The sequence below is a fragment of the Panthera pardus genome, unplaced genomic scaffold, assembly GCF_024362965.1.
Source record: "Panthera pardus isolate Hobbes unplaced genomic scaffold, ASM2436296v1 HiC_scaffold_13, whole genome shotgun sequence".
NCBI lineage: Eukaryota > Metazoa > Chordata > Mammalia > Carnivora > Felidae > Panthera > Panthera pardus.
Genome location: NW_026526688.1, coordinates 74,105,545 through 74,130,194, shown reverse-complemented (window position 1 = coordinate 74,130,194; position 24,650 = coordinate 74,105,545). Strand labels below are relative to the sequence as shown.

Genomic DNA, 24,650 nt, shown 5'->3' with positions numbered 1-24,650 from the left:
GGCTCAGGTCATGATCTCATGGTTCATGAGTTTGAACCCCGCATCAGGATCTGTGCTCACAGCGCTGGGCCTGCTTGGGACACTCTCTCTCTCTCTGTCTCTCTCTCTGTCTCTCTCTCTGCTCTTCCCCCGCTCACATTCTCTCTCAGTCTCAAAATAAATAAACAAACTTAAAAAAATTAAAAATAGAGATTCTAAAATGGAGCAACTCAAAGAGTATGTTTCTTTTCTTACTGGTCTATTCCTCTTCTGAACTTTTATCCACTAAAGATAGCATTTAGGTTGATCTTAAGCTTGCTCTCCCTCAGTAAGTGATTTCAATGTCTTTGTCTATTAATAGGTATTTTTGCCCACACGTTAGTCATGGTGGTTCTCACAGTGTTTCTTCTCTGAGCCCCCTCCAAGGTTATTTATATCTCTTTAGTTTTGAAAGTAATGGCTATAAACTCAACTTAAAATAAAACCAAACTCACCGAGGGTTTACCAGAATAGGTTTCTGGATTGGGGTCACTAGTGTGAGAAGGAGTTTCTGTCAAGTTTCACCCTTTCTCTTCCTGTGATTTCTCATTCTCAGTGCCTCTGTCCCTCTGCCACCTCATATTCAGTCTGAAAACTCCCTCCAGTCTAAGAAAAACACTTCATTCCTTCATTCCTTACAGTTGAAACATTATGGCAGTAGGGTATAAGAAATGGGAATGTTAAACTACATTTTCCAGAGTGATTGGGTTTAAAATATCCTGAGCTGTTGGTTGATTTCCTTTTTTGTTCAGAAAGTGTTGACCAGACTATTAATGACATCTTAATGGAGGAAATGGCACCCAAACAAGAGCAAGGTCGATGTCAAGCCCATCTTGGTGTTCACTGGTGCTTGTGCCCCCTTCCAGCATGGTTCCATGAATGTGGGTCCAGAGTGGATATTTGTTGGCTGAATAAGTGAATGGAGGATAGATAGGTTTTAGAGAAGTGAAACTTTACCCCCTAGTAAGCTAAGTAACCCAGAAGTGGAAGCAGAGGCAGGTATGGTAAATTAGAGTGAGGGTAACGTTTGATCTAAGGTGAGGATGTGGGCCAAGTGAAGAAGATGACAGCCTGAATGAATTTGAGTTTGATCATATCATCCAGGCTGTGACAACCCCAAATGATTTACAAATGACTTGTAAAGAAGGTATATCATCATAATCCTAAACAGAAATCAATGAAGTAATTAATTGAAAGGAAAGTGAGGAAGGAAGGGAGCTCTTTTGCCTGCTCCTACCTGCATTTTTTGCAGGCCTGTCACCCCTCCTGGGCACGATCCTAATTGTTCAGTGTCTTCCAAATACACTATTACATGGGTATAGCCATACCCAGAACAAGGCTGTTTCCTTAAAACTACACTTTGTCCTAAAATTATTCCTTTTAAAAATGCACTTCATGTGAAGTTTCCAATTTCTCAGAATTGGAAAACCTTCAGCTTACCTTGTCATATGCATATTTAAGCCACAGTCACCAAGGACTTAGTAGTCTATACATGCTTCAAATTACTTGGATAAAATACTATACCCCAAGTCTAAGGGGCTTATAGGCTTCATTCCCCAAGGGAACATTTGTATTTCAAAAGAGGGTCTCATTAACTAAGGGAATCAACTGATGGAATGAATTCGGACCCTTCTGTGCCAATTCCGAGCAACCTTCTCTCCCCACCATCAAGCTGGAAACAGAGGAGTCAACAACTTGGTATCTTATCTGTTGTCATCCACGGGAAGCCAAGATAGCTTCTTTATGGAGAAGAGTCATGATAAAACTGTTGTAGAAAGTTTACTAGAGAAGTGATGTTTATTCTAGATTTATATGAGGGCTCTGAGTGGTGATTTCTACTGCTGCTGGTCCCGGACCTTATCGCCATTTAGATTGAGTTCAATGGAGAAACACAGGTAGGCTCTGAGCTCAGTATCCCTGAGGAGTACCACCTGGTTCTGAAACATGTGCCAGGCATACAGGATACAACAGGTGCAAGGGATATAAGGACCAGTAATGTCAAAAAAAAGGGTGATCAAGTCTACTTGAGAGAAACACCGATGAGAAGGTGACCAACTTTCCATGGGGGAATATAGACAAGAAGGTCACCAACTCAGGGTGCCTGGGTGGCTCAGTCGGTTAAGCATCAAACTTTGGTTCAGATCATGATCTCTGGGTCTGTGGGTTCAAGCCCCACGTTGGGCTCTGTGCTGACAGCTCGGAGCCTGGAGCCTGCTTCGGATTCTGTGTCTCCCTCTCTGCCACCCCCCCCCCCCCTCACAGTCTGTCTGTCTGTCTGTCTGTCTCTCTCAAAATTAAACAAACATTAAGAAAAAAAAAAAGGTCACCAACTCTATCTGAGAGAGCTGGAGAAGGTTCATGCAGTAAGAGAGACTGGGCCTCATAGCATTTATCATCTTGTGTGATTATAAAATCTACTATTTATCAATCTGGCTTTACCACTCTGCCACTCCTTGAGGGCAGGGGTTTCCTGTTACATATTTAAGAGTAGCTTTGTGCCCTGCTTGGCATAGAGTGACCATTGATATAATTACTTTTGAAAGAACAAACTGAAATATGTAGAAGAAATGTAGAAATGCAAAAGAAAAGGGTTAGGTGTTACATGTGGAGAGAGAACAGCATCGCAAAAATGTGGGATTGGGAAATTCAGTGGGATTTTCAGGAAACACAATTAGTTCATTCCTGGAGCTTGGGGTGACTTGGGGAGAGGAATTGGAGAAGGAATGCCAGGAGTGTGGCCAAGAATCAGAGTGTGGGGAGACCTGTAGTCCCCGCTAAGAATTCAGGATGTATTCTGAAGGCAGCGGGAGCCCATTCAGTGTTTTTAAACAGGGAAATAACTAGGTCAAATCTGTGTTTTAGAGGAATCACCGGCAGCAACATCGAGATGAACTGGAGTAAAGGGAGGCTAGACATACGAACCATTGGCACTTCTGTGACTGGGGAGCGGAGGGATGGACCTTGAAGAAGGCATTCAGAGTAGCAATATTACCATGGAGAGAATGAAAGAGTTGAAGCCAACATCAAGTTCCTGGTTTGGTTTGAGCATTGTGCAAGAAAACAGACAGGTGACCTAAGACAAGAAGCAGGTAGGAGGAAGGAGGGATTATTAACTTCATCTTGAATATCTGGGGTCTGAGGAACCAACACATTTCCAAGGAGAGTCACTCTGTGCAGCCAGTAATATGAAGCAAGGAAGAGAATTGGGGCCAGAGATAGAGTTTGGGGTGTGGTAGGTGGAGCCATTTGATTGGATGAGAAACCCAGAGTGATCACATGGAGAGAGAAGAGAAACGATGAGGCCCATGGGGAAATTGAGCTTTTCTTCCCTCCTTCCCCGCCCCCCCCCCCGCCCCTACTTTTAAAGTTCAGTGCCTTTCTCCCTGTTATAAAAGTATCTGAAAACCAACAACAGGCCCAAGTAAGTGGAAATGACACTAAGTTTTGTTTTGTTTTGTTTTGTTTTGTTTTGTTTTGTTTTGTCTTTTCCAGAAATTCTCTAACTTCTGGCACTGGGAGAGGTGGGCCGGCACTCCCAGCCGCAGGACTGCTTCTCTGAGAGTTGACTGCTATGTAGTTTGAGGTAATGCAAGCACTTTTGTGGAGTCAGCTCATTCAGGAGTTTACTGACAGCCCTTGAGATGTCTGCACACGAAACCCGGGTGTAGGAGCCAGCCCAGCACAAGGGGAAAGCTTGAGTCAGAGCATCAAAACAATGGAGCTTTCAAAATGCCTTTCGTTGTTAACTGTCTTGAAATGTCTGAAGGTTCTGTGACGCTGAGCAGTCTAAGCACTTTCTGGTAGTGACCAAAGGAGGGATCCACAGGCACAACACAGGCCTGGGACATGGCGGTGATGAAATCTATGGGAATTCAGGCCGGGTAGCTATTTTTGAGTGAGTTCTTGGTGAAGGAGAGGAGTAAAAGAACTAGAAGTTGAAGAATGTCTGGAGAACAGATGAGTAGTTGCCAGAGGTAAGGGTGAGAGGTGGGTGAAGGTGGTCAAAAGGTACAAACTTCCAGTTATAAGATGAGTAAGTCCTGGAGGTATAACGTATAGCATGGTGACTCTAGTTAACATTGTACCATATATTTGAAAGTTGCCGAGAGAGTAGATCTTAAAAGTTCTTATCACAAGAAAAAAAAATCCGTGACTAAGTGTGGTGATAGATATTAACTAAATGTACTATTGTGATCATTTCACAGTATCCACATAAGTCATTATGCTGTACACGTGAAACTAAAATGTCATGTCAATTACGTCTCCATAAAACTGGGGGAAAATAAAGGGGGGAAGCACCTGGCTGGCTTAGTCTATAGAGCATGTGGCTCTTGATTTTGGGGTCATGGGTTCGAGCCCCACATTAGGTATAGAGATTACTTAAGGAAATTTTTAAAAAACCTGGAAAAAAAGAAATTGAAGAATGTAAGAACTTGAGGGAAAATAGTTACTGAGGGATTCAACTCAACAGTGATCCCATGAATAATATCATTTGACTAAAATAAGTCATTACAGATAGCACGGTAAAGACAATAGCAGAAGTACTTGGCTTGGGAATATGGTCGGGCTGGGCTTTCTGGAGGATGTGGAGCTAGAAGTGGCCCTTTAGTGACAGGCAAGATTCAAATGGGAAGAAGGAGGCTGGATTATTACAGGGAGGAAGAATGACGTGAGTACAAAAGAACAAGCTTGTGTGTAAACTGAAATGGTAATTAGGCATGGTGGCTATTTTATTTTAATTTTTTTTTTTTTCTGTGTATAGTAAATGGTAGCAGCCAGTACAGGGATCAAGAAGACCCAAGGATGAAGATTTTCACTGATTGAAAGTGAGCTGGAATGGACATCTGCAGGAAGTACTGCACTAGAAGTCTCGGCGGGGTGCTCTGCCTATTTATGGGGGCAAATAAAAGGTTTTCAGAAGATGATCATAGCAAGCGCCTTCCAGTTTTTTCCTGGTAATCACCAAAGAAGTTTTACTGACTGCCATGATTCTATTATACTACCAAGCAATAATAATAATATTAACAATATGTGTTAATATTTCAGTGCCTCTGATACACGGGTCACTGTTCTAAACTGATAAATGAATGATCTCATTTGATCTTTCTACAACACGATGATATAGACACTCTTATTTTCCCCATTTATGGATGAAGATACTGAGGCACAACGAGGTTGAAAAACTTGCCCAGAGCCATGCAGAGCAGAAGAACCAGGATGGAACCCAGATGGGCTGCAGAGCCCGAGTCCTACTGTGTCTGAGAGTATGAAGGGGGCTCCATAATGTCTTCAGACTCTGAATAAATCTTCTTAGTGTGAAGCTGGTATTGCTGCTGTGAAAAGGTCAACACGACAGCTATGCCTGTGTTAGCCTTTCCCTTCTCTGAATCAGCATTTTCTGAGAAATGTAGCCTCTGGAAGTGGGGCTAACATTTGCTCCATTGGAAATAAATCAGAGAAAAAGACCCCTCTCCCTTCCTTACCCTTGCCTCTCTTGACATTATTCAAATATACTTCTTATTGCTCAGACATATGAATCTACAGAATTCATTAAAAACTCCAGTGCTTTCCCTTGAATCCCAAGAAATTCTGTTCATTGTGTCTTTCTCACCACCTTTCGCTTGGGGCACATGTTGCTCATTTTTCTCCCATACCTGCCACCTGTAAGTCCAGGGTAGTCTTCCTGATGACTGGTTTACTTGGGATATTTGCTTATTCAGTTCTTCCTATTTGGGTGAGGTACCTCTGGGAAAAAGCTATTGGATGACCTACTTTTCAGTTCATTTCATAATTGCTGGGTGTCTACAAATGTACAATGTGACATATGAGGAGCTCACTGTCATCTTACCCCAAGGGAGTCCTGAAAGCCCTTTCTAGACCAGTGGTCCAGCAGTACACACTGCCTCTACCCAGACAAACTCCCTTTCACGGGGAACCATAGTCTTGTGGAGATCAGGATTTCACACCACGTATCTCCTTTACACTGGCCTGAAGGTCAATATCCACCTTATCTTGACATTGAGGGTTGATGACGCTGACTCAAATGTGCACATATATTTAGATGTAGTTGATGGCCTATATTCCCTTTTTTTTTTAATTTTTAAATGTTTTTATTTATTTTTCAGACAGAGAGAGACAGAGCATGAGCAGGGGAGGGGCAGAGAGAGAGGGAGACACAGAATCTGAAACAAGCTCCAGGCTCTGAGCAGTCAGCACAGAGCCCGACGCGGGGCTCAAACTCACAGACCGTGAGATCATGGCCTGAGCTGAAGTTGGACGCTTAACCGACTGAGCCACCCAGGTGCCCCTATATTCCTTTTTTTAAATCGAGGTATAATTGACATTTCACGTTATATTGCTTTCAGGTGTACAACATAATGATTTGGTATTTGCATACATTGCAAAATGATCAGCACAGAAAGTCTAGTTGCCATCCATTACCATTCACAGTTATGAAAAATTTTTTCCTTGCAATGAAGACTTTTAATATTTATTCTCTTAGCAACTTTCAAAGATGCGATACAGTATTATTAACTATAGTCTTCATGCTGTATACTACATCCCTGTGACTTATTTATTTTATAAGTGGAAGTCTGTATCTCTTGACCTCCTTCACCCATTTTGTGCTCTTCCTCAGCCCCCGGCAACCAACAATCTGTTCTAGCTATGAGGTGAGGTTTGTTTTGTTTTTTAGAATCTAGGTATAAGTGAAATCATACAGTGTTTGTCTTTCTCTGTTTGACTTATTTCACTTAGCATAATGCCGTCAAGGTCCATCCATGTTGTCTCAAATAGTAAGATTTCATTTTTTTTTATGGCTGAATATTATTCCAGTGTGTGTGTGTGTGTGTGTGTGCACGCGCGCGCAAAATCACATCTTCTTTATCCATTCATCCATCAGTGGATGCTCAGGGGGCGTGTGGCTGTCTCAGTCAATGGAGCATGCAATCAACTCTCTGGGCTGTGAGTTCAAGTCCCATCTTAGGTGTAGAAATTACTTAAAAAAATAAAATCTTTTTAAAAAATGGATGCTTAGGCTGTTTCCATATCTTGGCTATTGTCAATAATGCTGCTATGAATATGTGGGTGCAGATATCTTTTCAAATTAGTGTTTTCAATTTCTTGAGATAAATACTGGATCAGAAGTGGAGTTACTGGATTAATTGGTAGTTCTGTTTTTTAATAATTTCCTTAAAAAATTATTTTTTAATTGCACCAAGAATCATAAAATATCTAGGAATAAACCTAACCAAAGATGTAAGAGATCTGTATGCTGAAAGCTATAGAAAGCTTATGAAGGAAATTGAAGAAGATACAAAGAAATGGAAAAACATTCTGTGCCCATGGATTGGAAGAATATATATTGTTAAAATGTCAATACTACCCAAAGCTATCTACACATTCAACGCAATCCCAGTCAAAATTGCACCAGCATTCTTCTCGAAGCTAGGACAAGCAATCCTAAAATTTGTATGGAACCACAAAAGACCCCGAATAGCCAAAGTAATATTGAAGAAGAAGACCAAAGCGGGAGGCATCACAATCCCAGACTTTAGCCTCTACTACAGAGCTGTAATCATCAAGACAGCATGGTATTGGCACAAAAACAGACACATAGACCAATGGAATAGAATAGAGACTCCAGAATCAGACCCACACAAAAGTATGGCCAACTAATCTTTGACAAAGCAGGAAAGAATATCCAATGAAAAAAAAGTCTCTTTAACAAATGGTGCTGGGAGAACTGGACAGCAACATGCAGAAGGTTGAAACTAGACCACTTTCTCACACCATTCACAAAAATAAACTCAAAATGGATGCAGGACCTGAATGTGAGACAGGAAACCATCAAAACCCTAGAGGAGAAAGCAGGAAAAAACCTCTCTGACCTGAGCCACAGCCATTTCTTACTTGAAACATCTCCAAAGGCAAAGGAATTAAAAGCAAAAATGAACTGTTGGGATCTCATCAAGATAAAAAGCTTCTTTACTGCAAAGGAAACAATCAACAAAACTAAAAGGCAACACTTGTTATTTCTTGTCTTTTTGACATTGGCCATTCTGACAGGTGTGAGGTGACCTCTCATTGTGATTTTTGATTTGCATTTCTCTGATGTAGGTACTCTTGCTACTAGCTGAGATAAGTCCTGGGCTTGATTTTCCACAAACTGAGGACTTGTTCTAAATCGTACACAGTGTCATACCCAGATAATCGTGACGAATTCCTGCACTTTAGAAGTCAAGAGGACTCAGTTAAGAGAGGAAAGTAAATAGAATATTACCTGACCAGGTAGAGTGGTGGTATTAGATACTGAGAAGAGTGGGGACTCCTACGTTCAAATTTTAGCCCTCCACCCACTAACTGTATGACTGCGGGCAACTAAATCTTTCTAAGCCTCAGATTCTCCATCTGTGAATGGTAGTTACTAGTACATAGCTTGCAGCATCATTATTATGTTTAAACAAAATGCTTAGCACAGTGCCTGGCAAATAGTAAGAGCTAAGTAAATATTGTTTTTAAGTAGGAAAAATACAGATTTGTGGGTTCCTTGGGTATTTCATTTTATTGCCGTTTCAGTTGATGACAACTCTACTTTCTTGGTTGCTCAGGACAAAAAGTTTGGAGTCATTCTTGGCTTCCTTTTTCCCTTTCATCTCCCATATCTAATCTATGTTAGGAAATCTTAATTCTACTGAAAAAATTTTTACTAATGTTTATTTATTTTTAAGAGAGAGAGACAGAATGTGAGTGGGAGAGGCAGAGAGAGAGGGAGACACAGAATCCAAAGCAGGCTCCAGGCTCCGAGCCGTCAGCACAGAGCCCAACACAGGGCTCAAACTCATGAACCGTGAGATTGTGACCTAGCAGAAGTCAGACGCTTAACTGACTGAGCCACCCAGGCGCCTCTGTTAACTCTACTTGTAAAACATATCTAGAATCTGACTACTTCTCAGCCCATCCACTGCCAACACCTGTTCCAAGCCACTATAAATTTTAGACTAGATTACCACATTAGCCTCCAACCCGGTTTGTTTCATCCTTACCCTCATGTCAGGTCAGGTCACTGTGCTTAAAAGCCTTTATGACTCCCCATGTTTCTGTGAAGTAAAAGTATAATTCACAGCATTGATGGCAGCCTTGTGAGGTGCTGTCTGATATGCCCGACGCTCACTCTGCTCTTTGCTCTCTGGTCTCTTGCACACTCTCCCTCTCCAGCCACACTGGCCTCTTGCAGGCATTCTCCTGCCACAAGGTCTTGGCTGCACTCTGCCTGGAATGCTCTTCCCCAGATACCTGCAAATTTGACTCCTGCTCAACTTGTTATCTTTTTTTTATGTTTATTTTTGAGAGAGAGAGAGAGAGAGAGAACGGGGGAGGGGCAGAGAGAAGGGGAGACACAGAATCCAAAGCAGGTTCCAGGCTCCGAGCTGTCAGCACACAGCCTGACGTGGGGCTCGAACTCATGAACCATGAGATCATGACCTGAGCCGAAGTTGAATGCTTAACTGACAGAGCCACCCAGGTGCCCCTCAAATTGTTATCTTCTTAAATGAGGCCCACCTTGACCTCCCTATTTCAAATCATGTCTTTCACTACCGCTGCCCATCCCCTCCTCGAGTTATGCAGGAGAAATGTATCCAGCCCTGCTACAAATGGTTCTCAACTACTCTCATCTTACGACTGATTAGAGCAGACCTCCTTCCTTCTGGAGAGTTCCAACATTCTGGCTTTGGACTCAGGTCAATGAATCCAAGTGCTTATAGTCAGTGGCTTTTACAGCAAAATGCTGGCCATGATATATATGTTGTACTCGGATAAGTAGAAATAAACATAGGAGAACATTTCTCAAGAGGGACTTTTAATACATAGATATGTCTTGACATTTGAGAAGAATCCACTTTTATTGTTACATAATTTAAATCTAGTTAAAAAAATTTTTTTTAATGTTTGTTTATTTTTGAGAGAGAGAGAGAGACAGAGCACGAGCAGGGGAGGGGCAGAGAGAGAAGGAGACACAGAATCTGAAGCAGGGTCCAGGCTCCGAGCTTGTCAGCGCAGAGCCCGACGTGGGGCTCGAACCCATGAATCGCAAGATCATGACCTGAGCCGAAGTCGGACACTTAATCGACTGAGCCACCCAGGTGCCCGGAATTTAAATCTAGTTTTATACCCATTGTTCATAATTTGGCTTTTCAGGAAATGAAAACACCTATTATATACTTAAATAGATGAATTAGTCTTTCCTATTATAATCTTATGTATTGTCTCTCCCAAGTAGACATAATTTTATCTTTTAAAAATCATATAATAAGGTTAAAGTTCCTTTATTCTGATAATGTACACTCCTACTTCAAACATTATTGTTTCCGTTCCCTAAAGGTTTTGAATGAGCAATATCAAACAAATAGGCCTAGAAGTGAGCAAGAAAATCCTTAATCTCAGAGAAGAAGGGACCAATAAGAAAAGAGTCTCTGGATTTGAGACCATGCACCGCCCGCGCAACTCCTCCATTTTGTTGTTGAAGAACTACAGACCTAAAAAGTGTAAGTGGGTTGCACGATCTCACTCGGTTGACCATAAGCTGATCCTGGAGGCCAGGCCCCTTGAAGGCTAGTGGAGTTATGTCTTCGTTGTCCCAGACCAATTTGAAAACAATTTGGGGTAATTATGCAGCTATCCAGATTTTTTTTTCTTAGCACGAGCTAATACATTGAGGGAAAACCTGGCCAGGCCACCATTACACCAGGACTCTGCCATGTATAATGAGATTTGATTTGAAAATATGCAGCATCCTCTTCTGTGAGGTTTGAGTACTTGCCCTGGCAATTCACCCTCTGGCATTAACTCGCTTGTCACAAAGTATTAACTGCCTGTTCTTATGTGTGCATATGTGGTTGTTTCTTACGATCTAATGAGGAAGAGCAGGGTCAGAGAAGAGTGGGATGGGCTAATGTTCAAGAGTGAAGAGATAACAGAGACCTTGTCAGGTGAAATTACTGGAATGGAATGGTATCACCATAGTAACCAAGTTGGGGCTCTTTGGACATTTTGGGGCTGAGGACTTCTGAGGGGTCCAACTTTCCTGCTTATCCCCAAGATGTTCCCGATGCCAGGTTGCCAGTGACACTTGGTCTCTCTTCTCCCTGCCCCCACTCTCCAGTCCTCAATAATCACAAAAATAAAGTTTTAGCCATGTTTGTTCACTGCACTTATTTTGAATTGTTTTATACACTTATTTTAAATAAGGAATAAATCAATGGTAACTCAGGTCATCAATACAGGATAGCACAGAACTGAAAATATGTTTATTCCTGACATTGCCATGTGTGCTAGGAGTCCATTTGTAGAGTAATTGCAGAGATTTGCAACTGTTTATATAGCATTTGAAATCTTAGCCTTCTACTCCCGTGGGACCATCATAGTCAGACTGTTTATGTCTCTCATCAGTTGAATGAGAGTCACTTTATTATCCTAAATGTGAGCTCCCTTCCATCTTGCCCTATTTCCTGTTAACCAACCTTTACCAAGAGATTGGAAGTGACACGGAGGAGACTGGGGATCTTCAAAATAAGTCTATTGCCACTAAGGTACAGAGATTTTGTAGGCTGTTCTATGTTTTCAGGGGGGAGAAAAAAAGCAAACGTATTCTAAGAATCAAAAATGTTCAGCCAACTTAGTCATGTGTACACCAAATTAAAGGAGAAAGCATAGCATATTTCTATTTTATAATTCACTGTCCCAGGGCCTTAGATATTTGGAATGCAGACTGTGCCCTGTTGGCAGGGATTTGGAATCAATTGACAGTGTGTGATATGATAACACATGTTCTGGATCAGTGGCAGGGGAATGTTTGGAGCTGTAATTCTGTCTCCCCATTAGCAGGAAGCCTTGCTAAACTCACAGCTGGAGAAGCGCCTAAAAAGAACTAGGCTCTGTGTGTGTGTGTGTGTGTGTGTGTGTGTGTTTATAAAGGCAACACAAAACCCAGCCCCAGCGAGAAATGCTAAGTGAAGGCCATCAAAAATGAAATGGTACTTTCATCGCATGGATAAACTGGTATCTAGTCAAGATGACTACCTTTCTCAGCTAGAAGTGTTGCTCTATACCTTTGTACATCTGGGCTTAATGATACAGGTGATGTTTAACAACAGTAGAGAAAGAAAACAACCCTGGACCCAGTAGTCACAAGAAGAAAAGTAAATGGAAAGTGTTCCTTTTAATGAGGCACGAGGGGAGGTATACAATATGCAGACGATATGAGTTGAAACCTGATATCCCTGAGGCATGAGGTAGAAGCTGACTCTTGGCCCTGGCGGACCAAACATTGAGGAAACATGTAAGTGCGTGTAAGTGCAAGCATTTAGCCAGCACAACTCAGCAGGCTTCACAAAGCCAAATGCTAAGATTAGGCAAGAACGATCAAATGGTGTTCTTTGAAAAGATTTAAGTTATTTATTTACTCACTGAGATCAGCAGAAAGAACAATTTATGTAACGTAACCCTACTTTCATATTTTTATTTTTTTAAAGTCTTTAGTGTTCTGTACCTTTCTATTGCCTTACTACCTAGACACATCGTCTCTCTTGCAATTTTCCTGAATGAATGCATGCATGAATGAGTGATTAAGTGGTCATTTGATTTAAAATATTAAGACTATGGGGCGCCTGGGTGGCGCAGTCGGTTAAGCGTCCGACTTCAGCCAGGTCACGATCTCGCGGTCCGTGAGTGCGAGCCCCGCGTCAGGCTCTGGGCTGATGGCTCGGAGCCTGGAGCCTGTTTCCGATTCTGTGTCTCCCTCTCTCTCTGCCCCTCCCCCTTTCATGCTCTGTCTCTCTCTGTCCCAAAAATAAATAAAAAAAAAAAAACATTGGAAGAAATAAAATATTAAGACTACAAAAATCATGGAGGCAATCATGGCCAATTTTGGTGTTTTTAGACTATTTCACTAATTCACAACATGATCAATTTAATTAGGGCTGGCTTATAGATTACCAAAAATCTGGAAGGAGCCAAAATGGTTAAATGATCAAGATAAAATCATAGCTTCAAATAGAAAAAAGATTATGATTTTACCAACTCTTCTTCAAAATTAGAACTATAAGAATTTATGAAATAATCGATTTAGAATTATAGTTTAAAAACACACTGGCTAATTTTGCAATCTTTTTGTTTGTTTTTTTGTTGTTGTTTTGCTTTGTTTTGTCTTTTAGAGTGAAGCCCTTATCTCCAGGGCAAGTATTTATAAAGCATTTCTCAGTTGGCAAAGCACTTGTGCACATATTTTATCTAATCCTCTCAGCCTCTTACCTTTTTGTTCTGAGATAACATCTGGGCTTCTTCAGAGGTGATCTGAAGTATTTGGTCTTAATAATTGAGCAACATTTTCCCGTAGTCTTGCCTTCATTACATCAACTTCCTCTGACAACTGGAGACTGTCTTAGCCATTTCCTGCTCAGAACCCTGCTCCCTTTGAGACACTGGCCTGTGTACCAGCTTCTTGTTTCAGGGACCTCTTTAGTTATCTGCTCACTGAAAAAGCAGAGGACAATCCAGTCATTGATCCCCTTTCCCATTGAGGTAACCAACACCGACTGCCCCGTGCCCACCTTCTCTTTGATGACCTGCTCTATGGTCTTCCTGTTAAACCACGTACCAGTTTTTCTCCTCACAACTGAAAATTTAAAATCATTCGATAGAAAAATGCGTAAACAAATTGCTTATGATCATGGCTTCCCATGGGCCTTTTAGTTTGTGTTTAAACTGACAAAGCTCATCCCTGACCCTGGCACTTACACCCCTTCCAAGTGGAGCTGCACTCTTTCATGAACCCCCATTCTGCCCACGTGAGACACTATCTTCTACGCCTTCCTGCTTTCATTGCCTAGAAATCCCTTCTTTTTCAACCTTATGTGTGTGTGCTTTTTTCGTTTTACAGTGTTTAAAAAAACCCATTTATATGCTTTTTATTGTACCGATTCTATCATAAGTATCTTTGCCATTTCCACATTTGTGGATTTATTTGGGCTGTTTCCATTTTGGAACCATTAAATAACATTGCCGTATCTTACAAAATTATCTTTTATTTAAAATTATTTTCTCAAAATACATTTCAAAGGTTATGGTCATTTTTATGGCTCTTATTCTGTATTTGGGCTGCCTTTAAGAAAAAGTATCAACTCATCCCATCCCTGACAATGTAAAATGTTGGTTTCTTTGAATCTTGCCCAAACTGGGTTTTATAATGATTTGTTTTTTTGTGGGGTGCTTTGTTGTTATTGTTGTTAATTTAGTCATTATAAAATGACACTGCACAGTTATCTTAATCTGTGCTTCTAAGTGAGGCTGATCTATTAATATAAAATATGACCAAGGTAATTTTTTATATATAGCAAAAATAATTTCCAAGGGGAGTGGGATTGGTCCTTCCTTCACATCTGTTGGGCTGACTCAAAAGAATTTGCCTACATGTTTGGTAGGGGAAAAACTCTTGATTGCTATTTAGCAAAATAACTGCCACTGCTATAGTGTAGATACTTCTTCCTCCACACACAGATGATTGCCAAAGTCTCTTATCCAATTTAGTAACCTCCGACACTCCAAGTAATTGACCTACAACTTCCAGTTTGATGTGCTGCTTGTGGAGGAAACTGCATATGTGTTCTGTACCTTTCTGTAAGTATGTAAATATATATTGCAGAGGGGCACAGAGCCAGCTAGGACCAGAACCTCAGTCTCATGAGTCCTGGACAGTGCTCTCGCACCTCTCACTACTTTCTGGGGATCCAAATCTCTAGAAGAGCTGCTGGCTGACGTTGGAGGTTTTCTGCACAGCCTTCTGGCTGCAGTTGTGGAAACCACGGCTTGAGGTTCGCGCACCCGCTGTTTGTGATTCTGCCCCTTTGCCTCCTGCCGGTCGGAGTCCTCGGGCTTCATAGCTGCACTCCAGTTGAAGATGTTTCTGCTGTTACCTCCAAGCTATTGCTGGCGGCTGACTTGCCTCAGGTTGTGTCCCGAGCCGTGCCTTCTGTTTGCCTCCCCCTTGGTTTCTCTTTCTGAGCCACGGGGCCTGCTGTCCTGTAAGGGCTGCCGTGACCAGCCAGGGGCCTGGGAGGGGTGTGAGTTGCACTACACGAGTGGAGGGCCCCCCGATCATGTGTCTGCAGCTTCTTTCCTGAGCAAGGTGCACAGGGTGCCTCCGTTTAGCATGATGCAGAGTCAGATGTCATGTTTGGTACTCTGTGTGAGTGTATTTTTCAATGATGCAGCAGTGTTCCTTTCAAGTCCTTTAGAGTGTACTTTATTCTCTTCTTCCAACCTTCCAACACACACACACACACACACACACACACACACACACACTGAATGTAGTCTGTGATGCAGCAAAATGTCATGGTTACTAGCATACAAGTACACATTCTGGAGCCAGACAGCCCCGGTTTGAATTCTGACTCGGCCACTTAGCGCTGTGACCTTAGGAAGTTACTTCACCTCTGCCTGTGTAAGTAAGTGTTTGCTCCTATTATTATTATTTCTTGAAAGGGGAGGGAGATCATACAAAAGTAAACAGATCAGAACTTACTCAAGATGTTCCCTTTTCAATTAGTGGTCAGCTTTACTTTGCAGCTGAAGGAAGAGTAAGAAAGCCCTGTATTGGCTCAGGAGCCTGGAATTTAAATATGTGTCTAAATGGAAGAACTGATGGGGCATCTGGGTGGCTCATTTGGTTAAGTGTCCGACTTCGGCTTAGGTCATGATCTCACAGTTGGTGAGTTCGAGCCCCACATCAGGCTCTGTGCTGACAGCTCAGAGCCTGGAGCCTGCTTCAGATTCTTTGTCTCCCTCGCTCTCTGCCCCTCCCCCACTCAGGCACATGCACTCTCTCTCTCTCTCTTTCAAAAAAGAATAAATGTAAGAAAAAAAAATTAAAAATAAATAAATAAATAGACGAACTGAAATGGGGGTATTTTCACAATATGAGGGCTTTTGTTTCACATTGGCCTGGCAGTAAAGGTAACTTGGCAGAAGCCTTCTATGAGCCATTGCCTGAGATTCTCTCTTGAGTGCCCATCCAGACTCTTAGGCTTTACCTTCTTCCGGTTCTTATTTTGTTTCTCTTAATATAGGAAACAAGAGCAATAACAAAACATTATGTGGCATTTACTATGTGCCAGACACTCTTCTCCAGGCTCACATAGACTCATTTCTCTGCCACAACTTGTGAGGTAGATGATTATCATCTCTGTTTTACAAATGACAGACTAAGGCACAGAGAGGTTAAATAACTTACTCCAGACCCCATAGATAGGACATTAGATTTTACCGACTGTATGCTTTGCTAAGTGGTCCCACACTGGCAAATCAGGTGTGTACCTAAGGAAAGAACAGATCTCCCCTTTACTACTTCTTCTCCATAATATCTGGTTCCCTGCTGCTGACTGGGCAACTTTTGATTTGAACTTTAAATGCCAAACTTAAAATGATTGTAATCTGAAAGCATGCAAGTTCAGGAAGCTGTGAAGTTGCTGTACTCAGTGGATTTTGAAATAGTAAGAAATGACAACCAAAAAAGTTCAGGCTTCTTGCTTCCAAGCTATCAGGTCGGGACAGAAAATCATATAATGTTAGGCATGGAAAGGGTCTTAAAGATCATATTTTTTAATGGCTTCATTTTACAGGTAAGAAAACAGGTGCAGGGAGGTGAAGTGCTTTGTTCAAGGTCGTGAAGCATATTTTCCAAAATTGCAGTTAGAATGCTCAGGTGAGTGAATCATATAAGTATTGTTGAAAAAGCACTACTATTAAGATTATATCTAGCTGTGGAAAGTGGTATATGGTATTAGTTTGGGGAGCTTCCTCAGCCAACATGGGTTCATATAACTTAATTCATATAATATATCAAGGTTACTTTACCTAGATAGACTCATTTCCATGACTGAGAATGCCATTATTTCTGGAACTATGACACATTCAATGACTAGACGTTGGCTATTCGGTATTGACATCCTCTTAACAATTTGTTAGATTTTTGATGCCAAGATGGCCTTCATTTTCAGCGTCTCTAATTTCAGTGCATTTTGCATACATTTCTAATGCTCACCAATAGTACAAAAGTGATCATAACTACCCTCCCAATCACTTGAAGGTATAAAGATAGTATTGCTCTGGTGGTCAAGGACATGGATTCCAGAGACAGACGCCTGGGCTTAGATTTCAGCTCTGTACCTTTACTGATTTGTGGCCTTGGGCAACTAAGTTGTACCTTACCTATCTGTGCCTCAATTTCTCCATCTGTAAAATAGGGATAATAATAATACCCACCTCATTGGGTTGTTGGAAGGATTAAATGACTTAATATATGCAAAGGACTTAGGATAGGGCTTGGCAGGTCATAAGCACTATATGAGGGTTATCTTTCATTATTTCTAAGAAAGGAAGTTGAGTTACAAGGAATCACTTCAGACTGTGAAATACAGCTGAAAAAGTACTTACTATTTCTGCTTCTCAGATTGAGGGGGTGTCCTGGCTTTATAGTTTAAGTCCTTAAAAAATATTTTTCCAAGATCATCAAGAAATTGACTCGACTTACAGAAGTGCAATTCTTGCCAACCTTCTGAAGTCCAGTCATATCTTTTCAAAAACAACAAGGAAGGAAAAAAACTCGGCAAGGAAGAGAAAAATAAATCCTACTCATTGGTCTGCATTTTGACTTCCCAAGTAGAAGATTTTAATAAGTATAAACAATTAAATAAGTTAATGCAGCCACTATTTTAGAAGTTTATACAAATAACTTTCCCAAATACACTATAAGCAAGCAAGTACAAAAGTCAGAAGGATAAGAACTGTATCTCCAAAAGTGCGGAGACTCAAAAGTAAAATGACAGGTTTTACTGGATTTCATATTGATCTTAATTTATTACCTGGAGGGTGTGTAGGTGGGGTATGTTTTGTATCTATATGTAGCAACAGTAATTTATTTTTAATGACTATAGTTGGGCTTTTGTAGATTGTTCTAACTTCCTACAACAATCTGAAAATAAGAAGTAGAATTAAAACATGAAAAAAGTGGAAGCTTCCAAGTGAGTTCTTGCTCCTTCATCTTTAGAGACACTATGGTACATGGAATTAGAGTCCAATTTTAACTCTGCATTAACAATTTACTTCTCTCAATCTTACTGTTTAACATGTAAAATGGGGACAATAAGACTAATCCTCTTGTGTGTTTAAATAAGAAATGCATGTAAAATTGGTGCCCAGTGACTGTTCATTCTACCTTCTTCTTAGACATAAGAAATAATATTTTGATTGGAAAAAGGTCCTCCGTCCAGGAGGACACAAAATAGGCACGGGGTTTGGCCATCCGTCCGTGCCTTTGTGGAATCAGAATAAGACTCTTCTCACTGTGGGCATCCTCGAGCCAGAGCGTGGCTTGGTGAATCAGAGAGCTGATGTCAGTCCCTATTCCTTGGCTCTTTATACACAACCTTGTGTAGCAGCCCTATGTAAATGATGAGAAGGAGCCAGATGTGGGACAATGAGACAAAGAGCTTCCCACATGGAAGAAACAGCAAGTGTGAAGGCCCTGAGATGGGGGTCAAGTCTGGTAGGCTTGGGGAACACAAAAGCCCCTGGGCTGAAGAACAGTTATCAAGGGGAAGACTGGTAGAAGATGCGGTTAGAAAGGCGAGGAGGAGCCAGATCTCACTTCCTGCAGGACAAGGAAAGGAGTTTGGATTTTTATTCTAAGCTTCTAGGAAACCACTGCAGGGTTTTGTACATAATCTGCTTTTTTTTTTTTTTTAATTTTTATAACTCCTCAGAGTGATCCTCCATTTGTTAGATGGAATGCTGCCAGATAAATTCTGTTTTTAAAAGATCATTTTGGCTGTTGGAAAACCAGATGTAAGGGGAGAGAGTGGAAGCAGAGAAACCAGTAGAAGGCAATGGTAGGAGTCTATGTGAGGGATGAGGCACTCCTACATCAGGGTAGTGGTTCAGAAAGGATAAGTATGAGGAATGTTCTGGAGGTGGTATGACTTGTTGCTAGATTTAAGGGTATAAAGAAAATATGGATTAAGGGTGACACTTTGGCTTTTGGCTTGAGCAACTGGGTAGATGCTACTGCAATGTACTTGAAGTTAGGAAGACTGGGGATGTGCAGCTTTGGATGGGTAGAAGCAAGTAGGACATGTTAGGTTTGAGATGCTTATTCAACATTCAGGTGGAGATGACAAGTAGGCAGCTGGGAATATGAATGTGGACTTCAGGTTAAGCCTAAAATTCTAACTTGGGACTCATTAGCTTATAGATATTTAAAGACTTGGGGCTGGATGAGTTTATCCAGAAAGAGAGAGTATAAAGAGCATCCAGGACCAAGCCCTAGAGTACTCTTACTTTTTTAGAGGTTGAACAGAGAGGCAAGAGGCTGCAAAGCAGACTGAGGAGGTATGGGGAAGATCTCACAGTACTTAGAGCTGTATGTCACACATGTCACGAGTGCCATCCACATAGACCTAATGTGATGTATCTGGTGATGGCACTGTCCTTTGGAGAATAAACTAGTATGCTAAGTGATAAGCATCCTTTCTTGGGGCCATCAAAAAGAAAGGTAGCTTTCTTCCTCAGGCTTGCCTGCTGGCTGCAAATCTCTGGGCATTACGTTTATAGTCCAGGAGGAAAAAGGACACAGAGTAAAAGGACTGTACTAGCTGAGTCTATTCCTTTTCATCATGAAAGCAATAGCTTTCTTTGGAGCCATGTTAGTAGAGGTCTGCTTGTATCTCATTGACCAGAACTAAGCCGAATAACCATGCCAAGTCACAATGTAGACTACTGGGAAGGTAACTACTTTTTTGTTTTGTTTACTTTTTTTGTTTTTCACTCATGTATCATATTTAATATCATTTAATCATATTTAAACCTTTAGCATGACCACATCCAAGGCATCCTGTATAAATCACAGTCTAACCTATCTTTAAAAATTTTGTCTTTAATTTCTTAAAAATTTATTAATTAAAAACTTTATCATTTTTACTTTAATTTATATACAGTGAAATGTATCCTTTTCATTGTACAATCTTATGAGTTTTGAAAAAAAAAACGGAGAGAAAGATGACTATTTTTAACTATGAATACTGATGCTTGGTATTTTCATAATGGTAAAGGACCATTGTTTAACACAACAGAGTCGTTTGAGAAAGGAGAGAAACTTTATCCAGTGCACCTAATCGAGGCTTCTTGAGATGAATGGAATAAATGGATAAATGGAATAAAGTTAGCATATGCTGGGTCCCCTTAAGGGGACAATTTGCATCTTAAAGGTACCTGACCGAAACCATTAGGTTTCTGCTTTCAAGAGCCATCCCTCTGGGCATTTCTTCCCAGGGAGGATGAGGCTTGGATCCTGGCAATGATGGTAGTGGTTGTTTCATGAAACCCTTGGTTTTATTGTTGTGATTGGGGTGAAGCCCAAAATAGATAGATAGCAAACAGCTGTTACATGTACATTTTCATTAAACATTCCCATTTCCAGCATGTCTGAGTTATAAAGGATCAGGGATAATGAATAGGTAATTAAAATAATTGAATATCAGTATCAAATTTACCATATTCAAGAAAGGTCTGGCATGTCCCCACAATGTGCATGCAAGATAATATCATTACTAGCATTTATTAACACGTATACTAGATGCTTACCATATAGTATCTCTTTCAGTCTTTACAACCCACCATGTGACCTGGTGTGTTGAATCTTCTCTAGACTAGAGACAGGTGATTTGGACTTGATGCTTCACTGTCAATTTTATGTAGAATGTGTTGAGATGTAACTCACATTTATAGACTTGCTTGGTTTTCATCTATACTCATTAAGAAAAAAAACAAGAGTGCAGTTAAGTCCAAAGCATGGTCAACATCTTGTATATCTTAAAATGAGTGTAGATTTAGTCAATTTTAGGTGTGTGTGTGTGTGGGGGGGGGAGAGGTTCTTAAGTTTATTTATTTAATGTTTTAGTAATTTCTATACCCAAGATGGGGCTTGAACTCACAACCTCAAGATCAAGAGTTGCATGCTCTTTGGACTGAATTAGCCAGGCGCTCTTAGGTGTGTGTGTATGTGTTTTATTTTTTAATTTTTTTAAGTTTATTTATTTATTTTGAGGGAGACAGAGTGCAAGTGGGGGAGGGGTAGAGAGAGAAGGAGAATCTCAAGCAGGCTTTATGCAGTCAGTGCACAGAGCCCAAAGTGGGGTGTGAATTCATGAAACCATGCAATCATAACCTGAGTGGAAATCAAGAGTCAGGTGCTCAACCGACTGAGCCATCCAGCTACCCGCTAGGTAGATGTGTGTGTGTATGTGCACATGTGTTTAAATTAACTTATATGGATCTAACTTAAAATTGATAAACTCCCCCAATGTTTATAGCAGCACTATCAACAATAGCCAAATTATGAAAAGAACCCAAATATCCATCTACTGATGAATGGATAAATAAGATTTGGTGTATATATATATATACATATATATATATGTATATATATATATATATACATATATATGTATATATGTATATATATATATATAATGGAATATTACTTGATCAAAAGGAATGAAATCTTGCCATTTTCCACAATGTGGATGGAACTAGAATAATTATGCTAAATGAAATAAGTCAGTCAGAGAAATACAAATACATGATTTCACTCATGTGGAATTTAAGAAATAAAATATATGAACATAGGGAAAGGGAAGGAAAAATAAGATAAAAACAAAGAGGGAGGCAAACCATAAGAGACATTTAAATACAGAGAACAAACTGAGGGTTGCTCAAGGGGGTGTAGGGTGGGGGGATGGGGATAGCAGGGCACTTGTTGTGATGAGCACTGGGTATTATATGTAAGTGGAGAATCACTAAATTCTATTCCTGAAGCCATTATTATACTATATGTCAACTAACTTGGATTTAAATAAAAGAAAAAATTTTTTTTAAGTTTTGGGGATCTAATATTCAACATGGAGACCAGAGTTAATAATATTCTACTGTATATTTGAAATTTGTTAGGAGAGTAGATTTTCACACACACAAAGGTAGCTATGGGAGGTGATAGATGTATTCATGTACTTGATAGTGGTAATCACTTCACAATGTATAATTAAATCATCACATTTTACACTTAAAAAAATGATAAACTCTAGTAAGGTATCTCCTCAGTGCCTCTTCCATGCTTAGTTTTGTGTTTATAATTTGCATATTGAGTTAATTCATGTTTCTATTAATTTTTTTTTCTTTAGTTAACATTATTTATACATACTTCTCCATAACTTTGCTATTATAACTTGGATATTTCTCATCCTTTCTGGGCTTCAGTTTCTCCTTCTGTAAAATGATGCAGTTGTGCTATTACTTAATAGCCAAATTTTTCCAACTCTAATATTCTGTGACAAAAGAATATTTATTACCTGCAGGCAAATAATGGCATCAATGACACAGGAGTCTTCTTTGGAGAAGAAGTTTACTTCAAAACATGGATGCTACTTAATGGGCCATAACTTTCCTGTTGTTCATGAGTCAGCATGAAAAATACCTCCAGAGAAGGCTAAGTAGGTCAGATTTATCTAAGAAGACAGCTGTGTAATCCTGTATCCCTCTCCAACCCCATGGCACTGCAGATACATGCTTCTGGCTTTTTGAACAACAGTCAAATAGCATTACCCACTTTGTAAAGTCCACAAGATCACAACTTGAAAATCAAGCTGGCCTTCAAAAAGTTTCAGTACGAGAACAAAATAGAGCTGTTTTTTTGATAATGGTCCACAGCAATTTTCCTCTTTTAAGTCATTTTCATTGATTGTGTGATACTGGTTATTGTGGGAAAGGCTTTTAGTAAAAAAGTAAGATAGTTTAAAAATTAGGAATAAGAAAAAAAAAATAGTAAAAAAGTTTGTACCATGACTTTTTATTAAACTTGTTTCATGAAACCTGTTTCATGTTCATCAATGTTTGCTTGTTTTCCATTCTAAGTCATGAGAGGACTTAAAAATACATATTGTAAATAAATAGGCCAATGACAGAATATTCATTTAGAAACAAACTTTGAAGGTGCAGTTACTGTCTCCTTGGGCTCTGGCAAGTATTTTTTGACAGAAGACAGCCCCTTAACACAGAGGAGAATCTTCAGAGCTCAAGGGGAAATACAAACCTAGAGAAATAAAACGAAGAAAAAAAAAACTCATTAGGATGGGACTGGCGATCCTTGCTACAGAAAGGGAGATGCTGGCAGGGAACACAGGAAAAAGACAAGGAACTGAGAAAATACTGGGGGTCTTGAAGTTGGATAAGGCAAAGTGACTTTTTCCTTGGGAGAAAAGGATCCATGATTGATTTAGTTCTTCTTTGGCATCCCTCCTGCTATTTTGACCACTGCTTTTCCATTGTCTAGACTGTAAGGCACCAGAAACAATTAAATAGAGGATCAATGTAAACAGACAGGTGTGCCCCAGTCACTTCTCCTTATTCTACACTGCTCAAATTCTCTGAATTTCACACAAACTACTCTGGAAGCAGCAAACTAGTTAAAAAAACCCTTAAGACTGCCAATACTTCCAGCTTATGCAAAGCGATTCCTGAATAAAACCTTTGTTTGTGGTACCGTTGGCAAAGGCATGATATTAAAACTTAAACGGGATCTCAGATATTAGACGTACTTTTTGGTTATAGGCGTCAAATAATGGGGCTAGAAAATACATTTTCAGGTATTATGTATATTACCCAGTTAATGTTAGAAACAGGCAACCGACCTCGACCTCAACCATGTTTCCGAAGAGGCTGGCTGAATTTTGCAGTATGAATCCTAAGGGAGTATTTGCAGGGTCTTTGCAGCTATAAATGCCCTAGGAAGAGGCTTCCCCACCTGTCACAACCTGGGCCGTCTCCTCGGAGGCTGCCAGGCGCACCACCGCCACGCCTCGCTGAGGTCAGTCTCTCGGGTCTTGGGAGAGCTCTTTTTATTTTAAATTACAGACTTTGCAGCCACCGGATATCCTCGCTGCATAACTGGCAGTAGCCATGTGGCTGCACTAGCGTTTCCTGACAACCACTGCATTATTTCCACTAATATCCTGTCTGAGGCCTCTGGCCCGGCGACTCCTCACTCCCACCCCCGCCCCCCAACACCGCCCTCCTCCCTCGTGGGTAATAACCCGACTGTGCCAGCGTGCCCAAACAAAGAGGAAACCACCCGAAAGTTCCTCAAATCGCACTTGGCGACAGTGGCCTGGTAGTCTCTCCCGACAGCTCTAAGAGACCCCGTCACAGCCGCAGACAGTGCCTGGGGACCGCAGATTTGGGAAGGACGCCGCGGGGCGCTGTGGGGCGGGCCCGCAGCCGTGTGGTCCGCGCCCGGGCGGGGCGCCCAGGGCCGCAGCGTTCGCATTGTCCACGTTCCCCCGCGCCCCGCCGCGTTCCGTCCCTCCCTATCTGTGGCGCACACGCGCGCAGAGCGAGCGGCGCGCCCGGGGCCGGAGCTGCAGCAGCTGCGGCGGCGGCGGCAGCGGCGGCGGCTGCGGCGGGGGCGGGGCGGGGGCGGGGGCGGCGCGGGGCGGGGCGGGGCGGGGCGGCGCGGGGGCGGGCCCGGG

The 24,650-nt window shown here is 41.1% G+C and overlaps 2 long non-coding RNA genes across 2 annotated transcripts; one reads left to right on the top strand and one right to left on the bottom strand.

Annotated features, from left to right (window-relative positions):
• Window positions 1-3,507: 3,507 nt before the first annotated feature.
• On the top strand, window positions 3,508-5,595 carry LOC109262224 (uncharacterized). Its single transcript, XR_002077671.2, has 2 exons — window positions 3,508-3,601; window positions 4,781-5,595. It is a non-coding gene; the product is annotated as an uncharacterized LOC109262224 (long non-coding RNA).
• A 7,746-nt stretch (window positions 5,596-13,341) lies between these two features.
• LOC109262511 (uncharacterized) lies at window positions 13,342-24,466 on the bottom strand. Its single transcript, XR_002077799.2, has 4 exons — window positions 24,276-24,466; window positions 22,476-23,215; window positions 20,713-20,873; window positions 13,342-13,548 (listed from the first exon to the last, which is right to left on the bottom strand). It is a non-coding gene; the product is annotated as an uncharacterized LOC109262511 (long non-coding RNA).
• Between the last annotated feature and the right edge of the window lie 184 nt (window positions 24,467-24,650).